General features: G+C 46.5%; 1 protein-coding gene across 2 annotated transcripts in view; it reads left to right on the top strand.

Moving 5' to 3' along the window:
• MGAT5 (alpha-1,6-mannosylglycoprotein 6-beta-N-acetylglucosaminyltransferase) overlaps positions 1-18,851 on the top strand; it is a 280,628-nt gene that overhangs the window by 123,296 nt on the left and 138,481 nt on the right. The window lies entirely within an intron of this gene.

Genomic DNA, 18,851 nt, shown 5'->3' with positions numbered 1-18,851 from the left:
TTTAAGTGCAGCAAGTAGTGCTGATCCTCGGGGCTGTGTGTCCTCAGAAGTGACTCTCAGCTCTGGGCAGTTTCACACCCTTTGGGAACACTTGGCCCTATCTGGAGTCGGTTGCACTTGTCACAGCTGGGAGGTCCTATTTATATCTCATGGAAAGAGACTCAGAACGCTGCCTCGCCGCCTCTGGTATCCAGAGCAGCCCACACAACAGAGGATTCTTCAGCCTCAAATGTCAGGCTTGCTGTGCCATGGAATTCCAGTCCCCAAGGTTTCACTGCAGTCCGATGGCAGCTAGATTCAGTTTCAGTGATGCTCAGGGAAGCCAGATGTCCAGCTCAGGGCTGACAAGATGGTTCACTAAGTGACCAGATGGCCTGGCAACCAGAATTCAGTCCCTGAAGCCCACATAAAAGTGACAAGAAAGAGCCAACTCCACAAACTCGAACACAGCATACAGGTACTGCTACACACACACACACACACTGTTACATATACACGTACACATACATATCATCATCATCAAATATGTACTGGAAAGATATCTCCATGGTTAAAAGTACCTACTGCCTGAGTTTGGTCCCTGGTATCCAGATTGAGCAGCTTAAAGCCAGTTGCATTTAGGTCCAGAGGATCCAACATCCTCTTCTGGCTTCCGCAGGTACCTGCACTCATTTGCACATCCTCACACCCCAACATTAGTGATAGATAAAGGTATAGATAGATTCCAGTGTTAAGGTTTCCTTGTTTACATGGAAGAGACTTAAATGTCCTCTTCCTTCAAATGGGCTTGTTTGTGATGCTTTGCTCACTCCTCACCCTGTTTAGTTTCGTGACTGGTCTGTGAGTCCTCCAACAAAATAGATTACATTCTAAACTCCCAAAGCTTATTTTGGAATCCTGACCTTAACGCCTTTCCTGGCCCACAACCAGTGCAGTTTTGGCAGGAGCAATTTTGCTTCTGCTTGTGTGAAAGGTAATTATTTCTTTTCATGAAAAAGCCACTGGTAGCATGAGAGAATGGATTTAAATTGCAGAATGCTGCATAGAAGAAAGCCCATTTTATTAATTTGGAGCGGAGTGTGTGTGTGTGTGTGTGTGTGTGTGTGTGTGTGTGTGTGTGTGTGTGTGTGTGTGTATGTGAGAGGGTGCATCTAATGACTCAGGGAAAATAAGTTATAGCGTAAAGTACCCTCCCCAGTGTATGTAGGGCACCTGAAGCGGAAGATGGAAGCGGAAGATGAAACCGGAAAGATAGGGTGAAGTTGCTCATGAGGAGAGTTCTGAGTGAGACTATGAGGGTTCTGCCTTGTTCTGTCAGTATCGGCTGAAGAGGAAGGGCTTCAGGCTGGACGATGAAGAGGTGAGCTGTGACTTTCAAGCAATGGTCAAAACACATGTGGCGGGGCGGTGCAAGGGAAGGGGGACCAGTCAAAACTCAGGTGGGAAAACTTGGGCTAAGGAGGCAGCTTAGATGGCAGAGAGTTTGCCTCCCACGCACGATGCCTGGGGCTCTGTCCTCAGCACTATGTGAGCCTGGTATGGTGTCGCAAGCCCGTCAGGATCCTTACACTCAGGAGGATGAAGCAGGAGAGCCAGGAGTTCAAAGTCATCCTCTTCAATATAGAGGGAGTTCAAGGATCACTCGTGTGTTCGTTTACTTTCTATTGATGTGATAAAACACCGGCCACAACCAACTTTCGGGGGGAAAGGTTTATTTCAGCTTATAGCGTGTAGTTTATCATGAAAGAACAAGCAGTGACTCAACACAGGTCTGAAGCAGCAACCCCAGATGAGCGCTACTTACTGTATTGATCTCCATAACTCTCTCAGCTTGTTTTTATACAGTCTGGGACTATCTGCGCAGGGGATGGCACCACCCACAGTGGGCTCATCCCTCCTACACTAATCATCAATCATGACTTGCCTCCCTATCTGTTGGGAACATGTCTTAGTAGAGTGGGCATGTTTGTTGACCTTTCACCTGAGTTTCCTGTTCTGTGGTGTGGGGTAGTAGTGCCCATTTGGCAGTATGACTTAGGATACTGAACTTGCACTAATCACATTCCTGTTGCTGGGACTAAACGCCCGGCCAAAAACATTTAGGGAGCGGAAGGCTTTATTTTGGCTCATACTTCAAGAGCACAGTCCCATCATGGCTGGATAGTCATGGCAACAGGAGCACGAACTGACCGGTCACTTTGCATCTGACATCAGGAAGCTTGAATGCCCCTGCGTGATTCCCTTTCTCCTTTTATTGAGTCCAGGTCTCCTCCAATGGGATGGTGCTGCCAGGCTGAGGCTGAGTCTCCCTGCTCTGTAGATGCCCTCACAGACATGCCCAGACATGTGTCTCCTAGGTGACTCTAAATCCAAACAGTATGAAGAGTAACCACGGAAGTGACAGGCTAATTAAACAATACAAGAACGTCACCCCGTTGCCGGGAGTCAGTGGGAGCAAACAGATGTGTAGTAAGTGTTTGTCTCACTGAGTACCTTTGTCTTGGGTACATCAGGTCAGCTCCTGTACAGCGGAGATCCTTCACAGCTTGGGTGGCCGTATCTTCCTTCACCCCTGGCATGCCCTGTCTGTCACTTGCCTGCTTTGGGAATTCCTCAAAAGCCCCCTGGAAATCTGACTGCTATGTTGTCAAAAGGGGGACGTGCCTCTGCCATTTTGTAGGCTGAGGTGCCACACTAAGGCCATCCATTGAGCTGTCTCTTGGTGACTCATTATAAAAATAATGTAAGAGGTGTTCACATTTATGTATTTACTTATTAATTGGAACAGTCCAGTCTCCATCTTGCTGTGTAGTCAAGGGTTACGTTAAACTCTTAATCCTCCTGCCTCCACCTCTGGAGGGCTGGGGTTGCAGGTGTGTACCATCGCACCTGTTTGTGCAGTGCTAAGAACGTGTCCCGGACTTCTTGCACATCTGACAAGCACTACTCCGCCTGTGAGGTCTCCTCAGCCCTGGAGGCGGCCCACACAGGTATGGGGATGGAAGCCTCTACATAGGGTTGCTCTTCCTATCAGAAACAGGACTGGGACGTGCTGAAATTAGGCTTGTTTGTTTTGATCAGAAGGTGACAGCCATCGCTTGCTGTAATTTGGCTTAATGAGGTATGAGCAGACAGCAGCGATGGCGGCTCACAGATGGCATCGTTTCTGCAGACGGCCACAGCCACTGTCACATCTGCTTTCTCCCAGGCGCTCTCTTGTCTTTTGCTGTTTTCTTCTTTACCTGTTTGAATTGACGCGAAATTCCTCAGACCCATTCTGGTCGTGGAGAGTTTAAAATGCAGAACCAACTGCTGCGGCACAAAGCTGTTTTCATGGGAGCGAAGAGACGCATCTGTCTTCCTGCCTTTGAAAAGGGGTAGGACTTTGAGAGGCTTTCTATCAAGCTGCGCTTTTGACTTTGCGTATCCTGGATTTCTGAAATCAGGAGATCCACAAAAGAGCAGTTGCTAGTCGCATATTGTTTTAAAGTGCTGAGGTATGACTCCTGGCCTCACATACACTAGGAGAGAGAATATGAATTTTACCAAACTGGCCGTTTCCTCAGCCCCTTGTCATATGTTTCTTTTCTTTTCTTTCTTTTTTAAAATTAATTAATTTATTTACATCCTGAACACACCATTTCTCCTCTCCTCTCAGCCCCACCCTCCAGCCCTCTTTCCTCTTCTCCCTTCCCCCCTCCCCTCCTCTCAGAAAAGGGGGGTGCCCACCCCCCTTACCAGCCCACCCCGCCCCATAAAGTTGCATCAGGACTGTCCTCTTCCATTGAGGCCATATGAGGCAACCCCGTTAGGAGAAATTAATCTGAAAACAGGCAACAGAGTCCATGTCAGAGATAGCCCCTGCTCCATTTCCTGGGGGACCCACAGGAAGACCAAGCTTCAGTCTCTGGGAGCCCCCATGGGCTTAGGTTAGTTGAGCCATGTGTTTCTGAATTCTCAGTCTGTAGATGCTTTCTCCTTAACCTGAAAGAACCCTTTGGATCTGTGTGACTTTCCACCTTAGAGATGGATGGCCTTCAAACTCCACAACCACCTGGGGGTAGGGGTGATTTACAGGAATCTCTCCTCTGTGCATAAAAGATATTACACAGCCCCTACAGTCAAGTCAGACTCAGGCCAACCCAAGACACTGCTTGCCCCTCCCTGTGTCTTCTCAGTGCAGTGGGAGGCGACTTCCCAGTGGGGAGTAGTTTGCTCTCAGGAGAAGACAGTCATTAACCTGTCTAAACTCTACGCTAATAGAACCTTCTGGATAATTGCTTTCATTAAGACTGGTTAAGGCAAGCATGGCAAGTTATAGCAAGATTTTCAGAGAACAAAAGTAAATATTTAAAACTTCCATTTTAGAGTGCAGTTAGGTTGGGGCAGAATAAAGGTTCCTGGGAGTTGGGTCTGCTAGTATCTGCCGCCAAAGCAAGCCACTTGGCTGACGTTTTGGTCATTTCTCTTCAGTAGTCTTCTGAGGCCTAGATCTGGGGAGACAGAGGGTGTTCCCAGAAGATAGGGGCAGGTCAAGTTTTTTTGTTACATTTCTGTCGGAATGGAGTGACATGGTGACAGAGATTAACTGCCTTCCCTGTACTACTCATGAACGCTGTGAGGATTAAGAAGTTGGCTGTCAACCTGTGGCTGTGCCATGCCAGGAGGACAGTTGTTCCTCTAGGGCACGGGGCCATTAGTAGCAGCTGAATTGGCTAAGGATGCCCCTGGTCTGTGTGTGCCAGGGCCAAGCTGTGCTCTGGGGTACTGAGCTGTCATCGAGGACACCTGGGAATTCACTGAGCTGTGATTTTCGTGCCTGCAGGCGCCTCATGTCCAAAGCAAGCCAAGCCCCTGCTTACATGTGTCAGTGAGTTACTGGGTTGTGTTTTCAAGGACTCAGGTGACTCACCCTACCTGTCGAAACTTTAGAAATGACAGCTGAGCCACAGGATGAAATAGAGACGAGCCGGTCTCCCCCCACCCAGAGCCTGACTGAGTCGCTTCACCTGCTGGATACTTTAAATGCCTGATCCTGCCAAGCCCTTCCCAGGATGCTGGAGACAGGGGGAATGGGTAAAACCATGCCACTTCTTTCTTGGAGATGATGTGCTCGCAAAGGTGTTGTATGATTGTCAACAGATATATAATGTGCGGTTGGTCCAGTAGTGCTGGAAGGGTGGTGGTGTTATTACTTGGGTGTCAGGGACGCCCCTCTCAAGAAGAGACGCTGAGCTGAGACCTCTGAAAGGGAGAGGGGCGCTCAAGGACCATCTAGAGAAGGTTCCAGAGAAAGGAACCAGCCTTCCCAGAGCTCCAAGCCACATTCTGGTGGGGTGTGTTTAAGAAACACTGTTGGGGCACCTACTGTGGAAGGCAGCTTATTAGCCAAACTGAAACTGAAAGCGGACACCGTGAGGCTAGTCTTCATTTTCAGTGTGATGACTGGCTTTACCATTACCATAGAAACACACCTCTGAATGTGTCCCTAAGGATGTGTCCATAAAGATATAACTGACAGGTAGGTCCACTCTGAACGTGGGCAGTGCCATTTCATAGCCGGAGCGTAGGACTGAGTACAAAGGAGAAAGTGAACTGAGCACCAGCATCCATCACTCTCTGCTTCCTGACTGGGGATAAAATGCAACCATCTGCCTCATGCTCCTGCTGCCGCTGTGTTCTCCGTGCTGTGAGTCTCTGCTTGCTCAAACTGGGAGCCAAAGCAAAGCCTCCGCCCTCAGTCTTCTTTTGTCAGGTATTTTGTTAAAAAAAAAAAAAAAAGTCTAGTGCCGACATCATTTTCTAAACTGCACTCTCTGGCGTTTGTGTTTCTGCCCGGCTGAAGCAGGCCACATACAGGAGTGGTACTGGAAGCCTGGGCAGTGTGGATATGCTCACTAGGTGGCTCCGATCCCTGAGGCTGCAGCATGTGCAGCAATGGGAGTGTGAATCTTTGGGTGGGATCAGAGACGAGCAGCAGAAGACTTCGGCCAAGTTATTTTAGAAAATGCTAGTCTCAGCTCTGCCATCTGTCCAGATGCTAGCAGACCCATGACTTGGGGGTGGTGGGGGGAGGGCTGGGATTTGCACACTTGACTGCTCCCCCCCCCCCCCAGCCTACACTGAGATTTCTGGAAAAAAGTGACTTGATCTTTGGTTATTCTTCTATAGCTAGAATTTCATGACATTTTAGAAGCTTACAAGATTGAGATGTTCTACCATTTCCCCCACATCAAGGAATTGTGCACTTCCAGCCTTATCTGAACAGTTCTGGTGATCTTCAAATTAAATATGTAGACATGCTTATTTGCAGGTTTATTGCCTGTGGAGACATTTGTGCTACAGGACCAGAATTAATGGTTTACAAAGGAAACTATATGGTCCGCCCTGCCAACAAATATTTGTTCTCTACCTCTTCCCAGAGCAAGCTAACTGGCCCCCCAGTTTAAACAAACAGTATTACCTCTGGTGCAGTGTCTAGTCCATGATACCATGTGTACAACCTACTACATCTGTGGGATGTTAATACAATTGATTTAAAGGAATAACTTTATTTGGGGGAGCTTAATATCCTTAAGCACAAACCATATCTTAAAACACTTTACTAATCTCTCCATTCAGATATGTAAAACATTTATCTTGTTTTCAAAGACAAGAGTGTCAAAATGGGAAAAGATGCGTAATCTACCTAGTGTGGAGGAAGCATGAACTAGAACTCAGGGCTCATTTTAGACATCCTGGGATATGTGATGTCACACACAGATGCCCAGTCATTCTTTCTTGACTGTCACACTGAAAGATCATTTAACGGTGAAAAGAGCGTAAGGCTCAAGAACAGAAGGTACAAAAAGAGTCTGGACCTTTTGATGGTTTGCATACAGTCTTAAGTATCTCAAATGGTGGGGCTGGGGCTGCAGCTCAGTTGTTAGGGTACTTGCCTAACATGCACTAAGCTGCTAGGTTCCAGCCCTAGCACTGGCCATGGTGGTGCACACCTGTAATCCCAACACTCAGGAGGTGAAGGCAGAAGGATCAGAAGTTTAAGGTCATCCTTGCCTGTATTGTGAGTTCGAAGCCATCCTGACATACTTGAGATCCGTCTCCAAACCAAAACCTCCTCGAATGTTAAGGATGCTGTCTTTTATGAGCTTCGATATTTTGAGTTATTTCACCAGTGAACACTGCCTTTTGATTTTTTTTTCCAATTAGGCAATGTAGATGCCCTTGAACTTGCAAGTGGAGTTATACACACACACACACACACACACACACACACACACACACACACACACACACACACCACAAGTCCAAGGTATCAGTAAGCTGGAAATAGGTGAGGAGACCTGGCCTGTCAATATCCCTTCTTAGCAGTACCGTGTTGCTTGTTTCCCCTCTTGGCTTACATGACTGGAGCTGTGGCTTGTCCCCACTCCCCTGCATCATAAGGGAGAATCAGGCTGTATCACATTTGGGGGAAAGATCTAAATTCAAAACCACTTCAAGTGTAGTTTCTGATGCATAGCTGTTGCTTTTGGACTATTATAAAGTCAAAAAACATTTTTTTACAGGTGAGGATATAGCTTGGTGGTACAGTGCCTGCCCAGGATGCATGAGGATGGAGCATTGAGTATGAGATTTGCACCACCTGTATCGTCCAAAGTCATCACAAGATGCATCCTCATAAAGCAGAGAAATGGATAGGTTCAACAGGGTCATTTTTCTTTAGAAAAGAAGAATTATTTTTCATTTTAGTCCCCCTCTTTTTTTTTTTTTTTTTTTTTACTGATTAAAAACATTTAAATGATATCTGGCAAAGAAACGCAAATTCACTGTGGGAAATTTAGAAAATACAAAAAAAGAATAAATAAGAAATAAAATGACTTATGATGTGGTCATCTTGATCACCTGGCTACCAACATAGTCACTGCCTTCCCGTTTTTTTCCCCCTGTTTATGTGCAGGATTGCATGAAAAACATAATTGTATTCTCCATAATTTAAAAAAATAATTTTAATGGAGTTGTCTCTTGTCCTTTATTATTTTCTAAAGGCTTTATTTAAAAATGAGCATTTGGCTCTTTTTTTTTTATTAGCTAGGTCTCTATTTAATTTGCTTTTTCTCATTTTCTCCTGTAAGAGGTCATTTTAGTGCACAGAAATCTTACATCTCTGGTCACTCTCTTGGGAGAATTTTGAAGGTTCTAAATGGCTGTGTCCAAGGGCATATACAATTTTGGAGTTTAATGTTTATTCTTATCAAATTAGTATATGTGTATAATTTCCAAAGTCAAATCTACAAGGCTAATAACAAAATCCCAGTGTCTCTTATTGTACTTAGCCAACCCGTCCTACTCATGACTTATTTTCCTCATCTGCAAAGACTTTTAGCTCTCTGGTTGTTTCTTTTCACATATATCTTCATATTCATCCAAACCACATATATGTATGATGTTGCTTCTTCTTATACTGCACTCTAGAAATTTCCTTCTGGTTTTCTGTGATAGGACATGTATCCTAAACCCTGGAAACTCTGCACCCCATTCTATCCAATACCCTTAGCCCAATACACCCCCCCCCAATTCAGTGGTCAGTACTTAGGAAAGATACCAATTAGCCACTATATGAGATGAGTTGATACTGAATCGCTTCCTTATTTATTTAAAAGCAACATCTCACAATGTGGCTGCTTAGATTACAAGCATAGCACCCCCTTGCCTGGTTTTATGTGGTACTGAGGATAGAACCCAAGGCCCGCCCCCCCCCCCCCCCCCCCCCCGTTCAGCTGTGTTTCCAGCCCCGTCCTTTTATCTTCTCTCTTTCCTCTGACGTCAGATCTTTTGGTTGTTGTTTTTTGTTTGTTTTTCGAGACAATGTCTCTGTGTAACAGCCTTGGCTGCTTTGTATACCAGGCTGGCCTTGAACTCGCAAATATCCAACTGCCTCTGCCTCATGAGTGCTGGGATTAAAGGCGTGTGCTACCATGCCCAGCTTGTGGTCAGATCTTTTTTTTTTTTTTTTTTTTTTTTTTCTTTTTCCATTTCTGAGTTGGCCTTGATTTCTTTCAGGGCTTTCCCCAAAATTTCTACTAATCTGTACATGCAGCTTCCTACTTAGGGGTGTGATTAGCAAGGTTTTACAGCAGTTGGGCCCCCTATAGTAAACAGGATACCAAGGACCTAGGTCAGTGGCTTTCAACCTTCCTTAACACTGTAACAGTTCCTCATGTTGTGGTGACGCCCAACCATAAAATCATTTCGTTACTACTTCATAACTGCAATTTTGCTACTGTTCTGAATCGTTAGGTAAATATCTGATATACAGATATGTACATACAGATATACGGAGATGTGACCCCAACAGGGGTGGTGACCCACAGGTTGAGAACCTCTGACCTAGATTGTCTGTAGCGTTCTTTCTCTTTTCTCACCAGTTAGTTGCCTTGGAGGTGGAGTCTTTAGCTTGTGGCCTAGGAGCCAGAAACCTTGTGCCTAGACGTGTCCTGGAACAAAGCTAGAGCTTGGAGCCTCGTAAAACACACAGTCAGGGCCTCGCTTTTGATTCTCTATCTTCCTGCTTCTTGGTTCTGCTTCTTGCCAAAATAAACAGTGACTGCGTCTGTGTTTGTGTGAATCCTTTGTAAGAATAATTGCTGTGTAGCCGCATTCTGCCCTGGAAGCCACCAGATCCCACCTTGTGTCACTCCCTTTGAGTCTTACGAATTCTGGGAATGTCACATGCACACAGTGAGCTTTTCTCTCGTACACCTTCCATTGGCCCTGTTCTCATAACTTTGCAAAAACACATTCCATTAAAGAAAGACAAATGAGCCGGTAGAAACAGGGTGGGCACGGGAAGCTGAGAGGCAAGACATGTTTTGGCCCATGGTCTCTTCTGGGCATCCTTCCTCTCACTTGTTAGTTCATGGGCTCTTATCCTCTTTCCATGGCTTTATCAGATCCTCCTGTGGTAGCTTCTTGTCTCATTGCTGTGAAAAAAATATTTAACAAAAACGACCTAAGGAAGAAGGGGTTTATTTTGGCTTACAGTTGAAAGGGTAACAGTCCACCATGAAACAGGGGTGTGGAGGCAGCTCCTCATGCTGTGTCCACAGCCAGGAAGCTCAGAGATGGATGCTGCTGTCACCTCAGACTTTTTTTTTCAGTCTGAGACCCCAGCCCATCTTTGGTACTGCCCATATTTCAGGGTATGCCTTCCTACGTCTATTACCTTGCTCTAGAAAGTTCCTCAAAGACAAGCCAGAGCCTTGTCTCTTGAGTGCCTGTCAATTTGACACTCATCCTTCCAGGGCTGTGCTTACCCTGGGCCTAATAGTCAGCCTGTCCCTCTGTTCTCCTTACCCGGCCTTGCTTGATGGGGTAGCACATCACTCGCTGCACCTGCCCTGCCTTCTCTGCTGGTGCAGCGTCTGTACTCTTGAAACCCCACAGTGTATTCCTGTGCACTGATCTCCTTTTCCTAGGCCCCTGGCAACACAATGCCTAGTCACAAAGCCACTGCCTACTTACTTCCTACCAGTCCTGCATGTTACCTGATGTGGAGGCCATCGTGCCAGTACCACACAATGTGTTTTGAGTCCACACATATAAAGATGGGGTGTGTAGGACTGTGTTGAAAAGCGTTAACATAGAAGGTGCTGGGGATGTAGAGTTGGTGGGTTGCTTGCTGGCTGTGCACAAAGCTCTGGGTTCTGTCCCCAGCACCCCATAAACTAGGTGTGATAATGCAGATCTGCAGGCCCAGCACTTGAGGGGTGCCAGAAGGAAGATGAGAAGTTCAAGGTCATCCTTGATTGTATACTCAGATGGAGGCCACCTTGGTTAAATAAGACCCTGCCCTGGAAAGAAGGAAAGAAGAGGAGAAGGGAGGGGATGGGAGGGAAGAAAAGATGAGAGAAGAGGCAAGGGAAAGGATGGGGAAAAAAAAAGAAAAGGGGGTTACAAATAAATCAAGATAACAAGACCCAGACTTGCCAGCCCCTAACATAGCCTGCTTGCAAGGTGGGTCAGTATTTGGGAATCTAGGTTCTTGTCGTCTGATACTAATGGGTGTAACTAAACCATTCTGAATGACTATGGTTCCTGTTGAATCCTTGCTTTCCTACTTGGAGTCTGGTCCCAGGGATCCAACTATTTCTGTGTCCCCAGCAGTGGGGTTGTAGACATGTCCTACCATGCTGGGCTGACTGCATGTGCGCCGGCCACCTGAACTCAGGTCCTCGTGTTTGTGAAGAAAGCGCTCTATTGACTGAGCCATCTCCTCAGTCTTGCATCCTTGGAGGAGTCCATGCTTGCCAGCAGGGATGTGGAGCCTTCTGCCAGCTTTGTCTTGGCAGTGGATGCTCTGCTGTGTGTTTGTGCGTTCTCAGCACTGGCTCTTTCTACCATTTCTGGCCAGACCTGCCTCTATTTCCTTTCTCTGGTGAGATGGATTAGTCAGAACAAAACCCCGGGGGTTTTGAGGGGGAATTGAAGTCAGTGACAGGCAGTGAACGTAGGGCATTGAGGCTGACACTTCCTTATCCCCTCATCCTGCACACGCTCCCTTCCTGTGTCTTCACCACATGCAGACTCTAGACGCTGCTTCCTGCCTCTGCTCCTTTCATACAGTCTGGTTCGTGCCAACCTTTGATTATATAAATCGTTCTGAAATCTCGGCCTTATCTCTCAGTTGACATCTGTTGACATGTGGCCTTCATGCCTGGGTGTGCAGGAAATGGGGCGTCTCCTTCAGTAAGTAAACACCAGCAGGACGGTGTAGGAACGTTACAGGGGCTGGTTGCTCTGACTGCTGCTTCTGCCTTTGCTGTGCACGGTCAGAGAAGCAGATTCTGGAAGACCTAGAAGCACTATGAGACCACTTGCTCCATCATTACAGTTGTGACAACAAAGGCAGGGCAGGGAAGACTCCTCTCAGGGGCGCCTCAGAGGATTGGGTGTGTGGGGTCTGGGGATTACAGAATCCTCACGTACTGAGCTGGGGAGGGAACGCAAAACGGAACAGGTAAGAACCTGACCTGCGCATGCTCATAGTCTCGGCAGGGAGGCTGGCCGTAGACCAGCAGATAGCAACCTCACACACAGGGTCAAGTAGTAAAGAGTATGCTTGATTTGGAAAGAAAGCAAGTTTGGGCTAGTGAGAAGGTTCCGTGGGTAAAGAAGTATTGATCCACGATCCATCTCCTGTCCATTTCTCTCTGCTCGTTGATGGACTCCATAGAGAACTGGAGTTGAGAAACAAGAGTATAGCCCTAGAGTCCACATTTTGTTCAGCTAAAACTCTCTTCTCTCCCTCTCTCTCTCTCTCTCTCTCTCTCTCTCTCTCTCTCTCTCTCTCTCTCTCTCTCTGTGCATGTGTGTGCATGAATGTACACACAACTAGCACACATGCATACCTGTGCACATGCCTTAGAGGAAGCCAGAGATTAATATCTGGTGTCTTCTCTTTTCCTCTCCATCTTAGTTTTTGTTTTGTTTTGTTTTTGTTTTTCAAGACAGGGTTTCTCTGTGTAGCTCTGACTGTCCTGGATTCATTTTGTAGTCCGGGCTGGCCTTGAACTCACAGCAATCCACCTTCCTTTGCCTCCCAGAGTGCTGGGGTTATAAGTGTGCACCACCACACCCGGCTCTACCTTAGTTTTTAAGACAGAGTTTGTCACTGAACTTGGAGCTGCTCATTGGGCTAGACTGCCTGGTCAGAGCACCCTGGGGATCTTCAGCTTCTGCCTCCCTAGTGTTGGTATTACTGGCATACCCCGCCACACTCAGCTTCTTACATAGGGCCTGGGGATTCAAACTCTGGTCCCCGTGTTTGCACAGCAGGCATTTTATGCACTTAGCTATCTCCCAAGCTTGCAGCATTGTTTCTGTCTCTTTGAGTCACTGTGAGTGTTCTCCTCTGCCAGAGGGGACCTATGAAGCTCAAAGAGGAAGGCTTCAGATCACCCAATCCTTAAGCATAGCAGCACTTTCTTCAGTTCCACAGGCTATGCTGGGCAGCAACTAAGTAGGATTGTTAACTAATAAAACCTGATTCTGATGTGTGTGTGTGTGTGTGTGTGTGTGTGTGTGTGTGTGTGTGCGCGCGCGTGCGTGCGTGCCAGGCAGGAGGTATATGCCCATGTGTGTGCATGTCTGTAGAGCCCAGAGGTCAACATCAAGTTTCTTCCCCGATTGCTTTGCACCTGATTTTTTTGAGACAGGGTCTGCCCAAGGGGTGTCTAATTTGCCTAGATTTACCCCCTCATTGAGCCCCAGGGATCCTCCCCCCCCCCCCAGGTTATAAGCACATGCTATTGCACCCTACTTGGTGGTGGTGGTGGTGGTAGTAGTGGTGGTTTGGGTTGATTTGGGTTTTTGTTTGTTTGTTTGTTTTTGGTAGGGGTGTGTGTCTCTCAGGCTTTCCAGCGTAATCTGCTATGATCTTAGGAGGATTCAGGGCTATCCCTCTCACCTCTGCTCCCCAGTTCATGGCCATAGGCATTATCCATCTTCTATTGTTCCCTCATTAATATAGATCATAATCTACACATATTGGCTCAGGACACATAGCAAGCTCTCACAGCCAGAGGATGAGCTGTAGATTTCCCCTGACCCCCCACGAAGTCACTACCAAAGCCAGTCACACGACTCTCTGCCCTTGCAACCTTTTGAAACTTCCTGTGCTTGAATTAGACACCAGAGTTGATAGAAATAGGCAGGTAGCTGGGTAGCCGTTCTTCATGTTGAAGTCTCTACATAGCTCTTAGATGCAGGATGTACAGGGCCTTCCCCAGATGTATGCCCAGCTCAGGGCATAAGCTCTTGTTGTCAGTGTAAAAATAGCAACCATGCAGGCATGCCTCCAAGTGAGCGCAGGACCTTAGTAGACCTTTACCTGTGAACAGGACCCTGTTCTTATTTCATCATGAATCACTGAGGTGCCGCTGTGTGCTCCTGCTGCTCTCACACGTAGATCACGGAGTGGAAAGTAGGGAAATTGGAATGCCCCTGAGGATCCATTAAATTGCAAATGGATGTGTTCTTGGTGGGCCCTTGGTTTCTGGCACTGGGCTGGTTTCTTGTGCTGTTATGCCAGTGCAAGGATAGGAAGAACAGTAACACAAGCCTGCAAGCCCTAGTGGTCAGCATCTTCCTTGCATTGCATGCCCATCTGCTCTGTTTTCTGGTATTGGCTGACAGTTAATGCAGTCACTGGCCTTTACAGACTGTCATCCTGGAAGAAAGTTAACTGTGCTCGTTCTCAGGGTGCGTGCGTGCACGCATGCGTACGTGCATACATGTGCAGGTATATCTGTGCTATGTGCATGTGTATATGTAGATCACGGGACTATCTCAAGCATCATTCTTAGGAATGCCATCTACCTCTTTGAGACAGAGTTTCTCATTAGCTGGGAGCTCACCAACTGCACTTGCCTGGTTGGCAAGGGGAGTGTTGCACATCTGGGATATTCTCTCTCCATCTCTGTCTCTGTCTCTGTTGCTGTCTCTGTCTCTGCCTGCCTGCCTGCCTTTCTCTCTCTCTCTCTCTCTCTCTCTCTCTCTCTCTCTCTCTCTCTCTCTCTGTCTCTCTCTCTTTCTCTCTCTTTCTCTCCTCTTGAATTAGTTACTTTTCTCTTTACTGTGACCAAAATACTTGACAAGCAGCAACTTAAGGACAGAAGGTTCATTTTGCTCACAATTTGAGGACCTGGTTCATCATGGCGGGAGACACATGATACCAGGAGAAAGAGACAGCTGGTCACATCGCATCTGCAGTCAGGGAGCCAAGAGATAAGAATGCCTGGTGCTCAATTCACTTTCTCCTTCCCATTTCCTTCAATACCTCAGGCCTTAGCATGCTGCTGCCCACAGTCAGGGCGGGGTCTTCCCTCCTCAGTTAAACCTCTATGGTAACACCCTCATGGGTACAACCAGAGGTGTATCTCCATGGTGATTCTAGAAGCATCCATGCCAAACAATGAGGACGAACCACCACAGTGACCTAATGTAACCCTTGTCTGAGCCGAATGCCACTGCTGGCCGAGGTCTCCTGTGGGGGGTTTAGGCTGCGAGCTGTGGTTTTCTAAGAGGCAGATCCAAGGGATATACTTTTGGATGCCCCAGATGTTCACTGACATTTCGAGGCTGTTTATTAGTTCACAGACATTGGAAATGAACAGGGAAATAGCCAGAAATAGCTAGCATCTGTGGGTAAAGTTTCCCTGAGTTGGCTATCACTGGATTATGTTAGAAGTGTCTGCTGTAGTTGGCAGTGGAGCTCAGAGTGTGGTAGCCCAAGTAGCTACATGGCTTTCTCAACCCAGGCAGGGGAAACGAGACATTTTGGAATCCTGATGTAGTCATTTGAAGTAGTAGATATAGGAAATAAGTTATCATCGGAAAACAAGTCTTGATGGTGTTGACAGGATTTCCCTGTCACCCGCTCTCCTGTTTATTCTTGCTTGTCTCTGTTGTAATGTTAATAGGTAGCTTTATTGCCACTCTGCTAAAGATCCATCTTGATTTATTCTCTAGACTTTCCCAGGGGATTGCAAGAGCAACAGTGCCGGCTGCCACCTGGCTTGTCGCCGCCGTTCTTGGCGTGAGACAACCAGGCAAAAGGACTGTTCTGAGTTTCAGTCGAAGCCATCGACGGTTCTGTTTGGGCAGCCCCAGATAGCCAACAAAAGCTGTTTCAGGGAAACTTGGACTATGCCAAGTTCGACTTTCTGTTTCGATTCAGCTACTTGATCCTATGCTAACAAACTTCTCTCCTGGCTAGTGTTAACTCTGTGCAGGGCGGGATGGCTGGCTGATGTGGTTTCACAGCATCGTTTCCACACTTGAAGTCTTTGATGAGTTGTAGTGGGAACCAAAGCAAGCTACAGCTTTTATGTGGGAGGCAGAAAGGCGAGCTGGGCCTCTTTAGATAGCAGAGTTATAGCTACTGACATTTGACTGCCCCACACATAGCATGTTGGTTCTGACCTGAATTTTGACTCTTGTGAAAGGAATACTGTGTTGCTGGCCACTGAGGCCAGAAGGTAGGGGTGGCAAGGGGAGGGTGGGGCTGGATAAAAATCATTACATTTCACCGGGCTGGGAAGCCATTTCACTTGCTGTTTTCTATGGGCGGTGTTTTAGAAAACTGAGGATGGCCTCCTGATACTTAAAAAGGAGGCACAGAATTTAGAAAGCCACTACGAATAATAATATAATATAATATAAATATAAATGTGTGTGTGTGTGTGTGTGTATCTAACTGAATCAGGAGACAAATTCTGGAATTTGCGGGCATAAAATAAGCACTAAGTATTAATTGCTTGGTTTGGTGTTGAGGGCGTGGCTGCCTGGCTCACTTGCTTAGCCCTTGTGTGTTTCCTGTTCTTAATGTCCTTGGCTCCCATTTTTATTGATGGAAGGTTAAATTCTCATCAGTGTTTTTCCCCTCCATGTAGCCTATGATGAAACCTTAAAGTTTCGTTTCTCCCTCTTTTTCTTTGTCTCTCCTGTGTACTTCCATTTTCCTCTATAGATTTCATTCTTTTAATTGCCTGAAAGAGAAGATCACTCTCTTTATTGGCATAGAGCACACGAGAGAGTGGAAATGGAGTTATACGACCGCCCTTATTGTGTAGCTGTTAATCTGTTTAATTTCACCCGCTTCATCTTCTGTTATTTATTTTTCTTTGCTTTCCTTTCTATTTTAGACTTGATATTTGATTAGAGTGAGAAAAAAAAATAGTATTCCCACATTAAGAGTTACAAAGCAAGGAAAGTTAGATGATAATTATGACCATAGGCCTCATAATACGATTTTTTTCTGCAGTCTTAGTGTTTGGAGGGAGGACTTTCTGTGTGGTGGGAGGAATAGCCTGGAAAACATTTAGCAAAAAATAAAAAGTAAGGGACCAGCAAGATGGCTCAGCAGGTAAAAGCACTTGCTGCCAAGCCTGATGCCCTGAGTTCAACCCCTGGGATTCACATGGTGAAAGAAGAGAACCGACTCTCACAACTCATACCCTGACCTCCCCACCCTCCATGTGATGTGTATACACACACACACACACATACACACACATACACACAGATACACACATACACTGTGGTAGTTTAAATGTAATTGGCCCCCAAAGGCCCATAGGGAGTGCCACTAATAGGAGGTGTGGCCTTGTTGGAGGAAGTGAGTCATTGTGGAGGTGGCCTTTGGGGTCCCATACATACTCACGCCACACCCAGTGGGATAGTCTCCTTTGCCTGTGGATCAAGATCATAGAACTCTCAGCACCTTCTCCAGTATACCATGCTTGCATGCATGCCACCATGCTTGCCACCATGACGATAAGAGCTGTGTAGTCATGGTGTCTCTTCACAGCAATAAAACCCTACCACCACACACAAACACACACACACACACACACACACACACACACACACACACACACACAATTATTTTTACAAACCAAATAAAACAAAAAATTTAAATTATCAGAAGTAATGCATAATTAAGCTAGACAAAATTCTCAAATGCAACCATTTTAGGGCCTTGGCAATTGACTGAGGCTATCTGCCAAATTGAGAATGATGGCTCAAGACAAACTCATAAATCTGTGTAAGAGCCTTTTTGCTTGGAGTTGCTACCGTTCCCCAAACCTGACCTTGGAATCTGGGCAAGGCATGCTGGGAACACCAGCAGTTTCATTGATGAATGGAGTTGACCTGATTTGGAGCAGAGCACAGAAACCTCCCAGCTCCAGGATCATGGTTGGTGACAGTGGTGAACCTGGCCACCCCCAGACTGAGGATGCTCTCTGGTTTGGAGCAGGCAGTGAACTTGAGGGCGAGACAGGATTCAATGTGGAAACCGGGGAAATGTCACAGTCATAAGGGGTTTAAAGAAGCTGTTTATAACTTGTCATGTGACAGGCCGGAGAGGGGCCAAGCCGACCACTCATACTTGACCTTGTACCTGAGTGCAAACACAGAAACAAAACAAGAAACCAGCAGAAAATAAAAACTGAAATAGAATCAAATGCTGCTGCATATGGAAGAACCTCCCCCTCCTTTGTGAGATCTGGGCAGTATTTAAATAAACATATAGTAGTTGCTCCTCATCTTTTTTGGATCTTTGGAATTTCTTCAAGTTATGTATTTATAGACTCCATATCTCCAGAGATAGCTTTTTAAAATGCCTTTCGTGGGTGTCCAGAGGTCCCCTGAGACTTCGTTTCACGGGCCAGCAAAGACCGCTCTTACCCCCTGCATTAGTTCCTTACCTTACTGTCCTGATGAACGCTGCCTTAAAAAGTACGATTTATCTCAGCTCACCATGTAAGCTGGGACACACTCCATCGTGGTGGGGATTCAGGGCTGTATTGTATGTTGGTCGGGTGTGTTGGTTGGTGGGAGGTGAGTTTTGGTGTCCTGCTGTCCAGCTCATTTTCTCCTTATTCTTTTTTTTTTTTTTTTTTTTTTTGTTTTGTTTTGTTTTTGTTTTTCAAGACAGGGTTTCTCTGTGTGGCCCTGATTGTCCTAGAACTCGATCTGTAGCCAGGCTGGCCTCGAACTCAGAGATGCCTCTGCCTCTGCCTCTGCTTCCCAGGTGCTGGGATTAAAGGCATGCTCTGCAGTTACCACCTCCATGCCTGGCTCACTTTCTACCTTTCCTTTAGTCCAGAGCCCCAACCCCACGTGGTGACACTCTTCCCACATATAGAGTGACTCTTCCCACCTCAGTTAATGGAATTACAAAACCTTGCCTCACAGGTGTGCTCAGAGAGCTCTCTACTGAGTAACTCTAGACCCTGTCAAAGCAGCAACATTAGCCATTACTTAAAACATGCATGTGCACGCCC

This window comes from Acomys minous (assembly GCF_964271855.1).
Source record: "Acomys minous genome assembly, chromosome: 1".
Classification (NCBI taxonomy): Eukaryota; Metazoa; Chordata; class Mammalia; order Rodentia; family Muridae; genus Acomys; species Acomys minous.
This window is presented reverse-complemented; position numbering and strand designations above follow the sequence as displayed.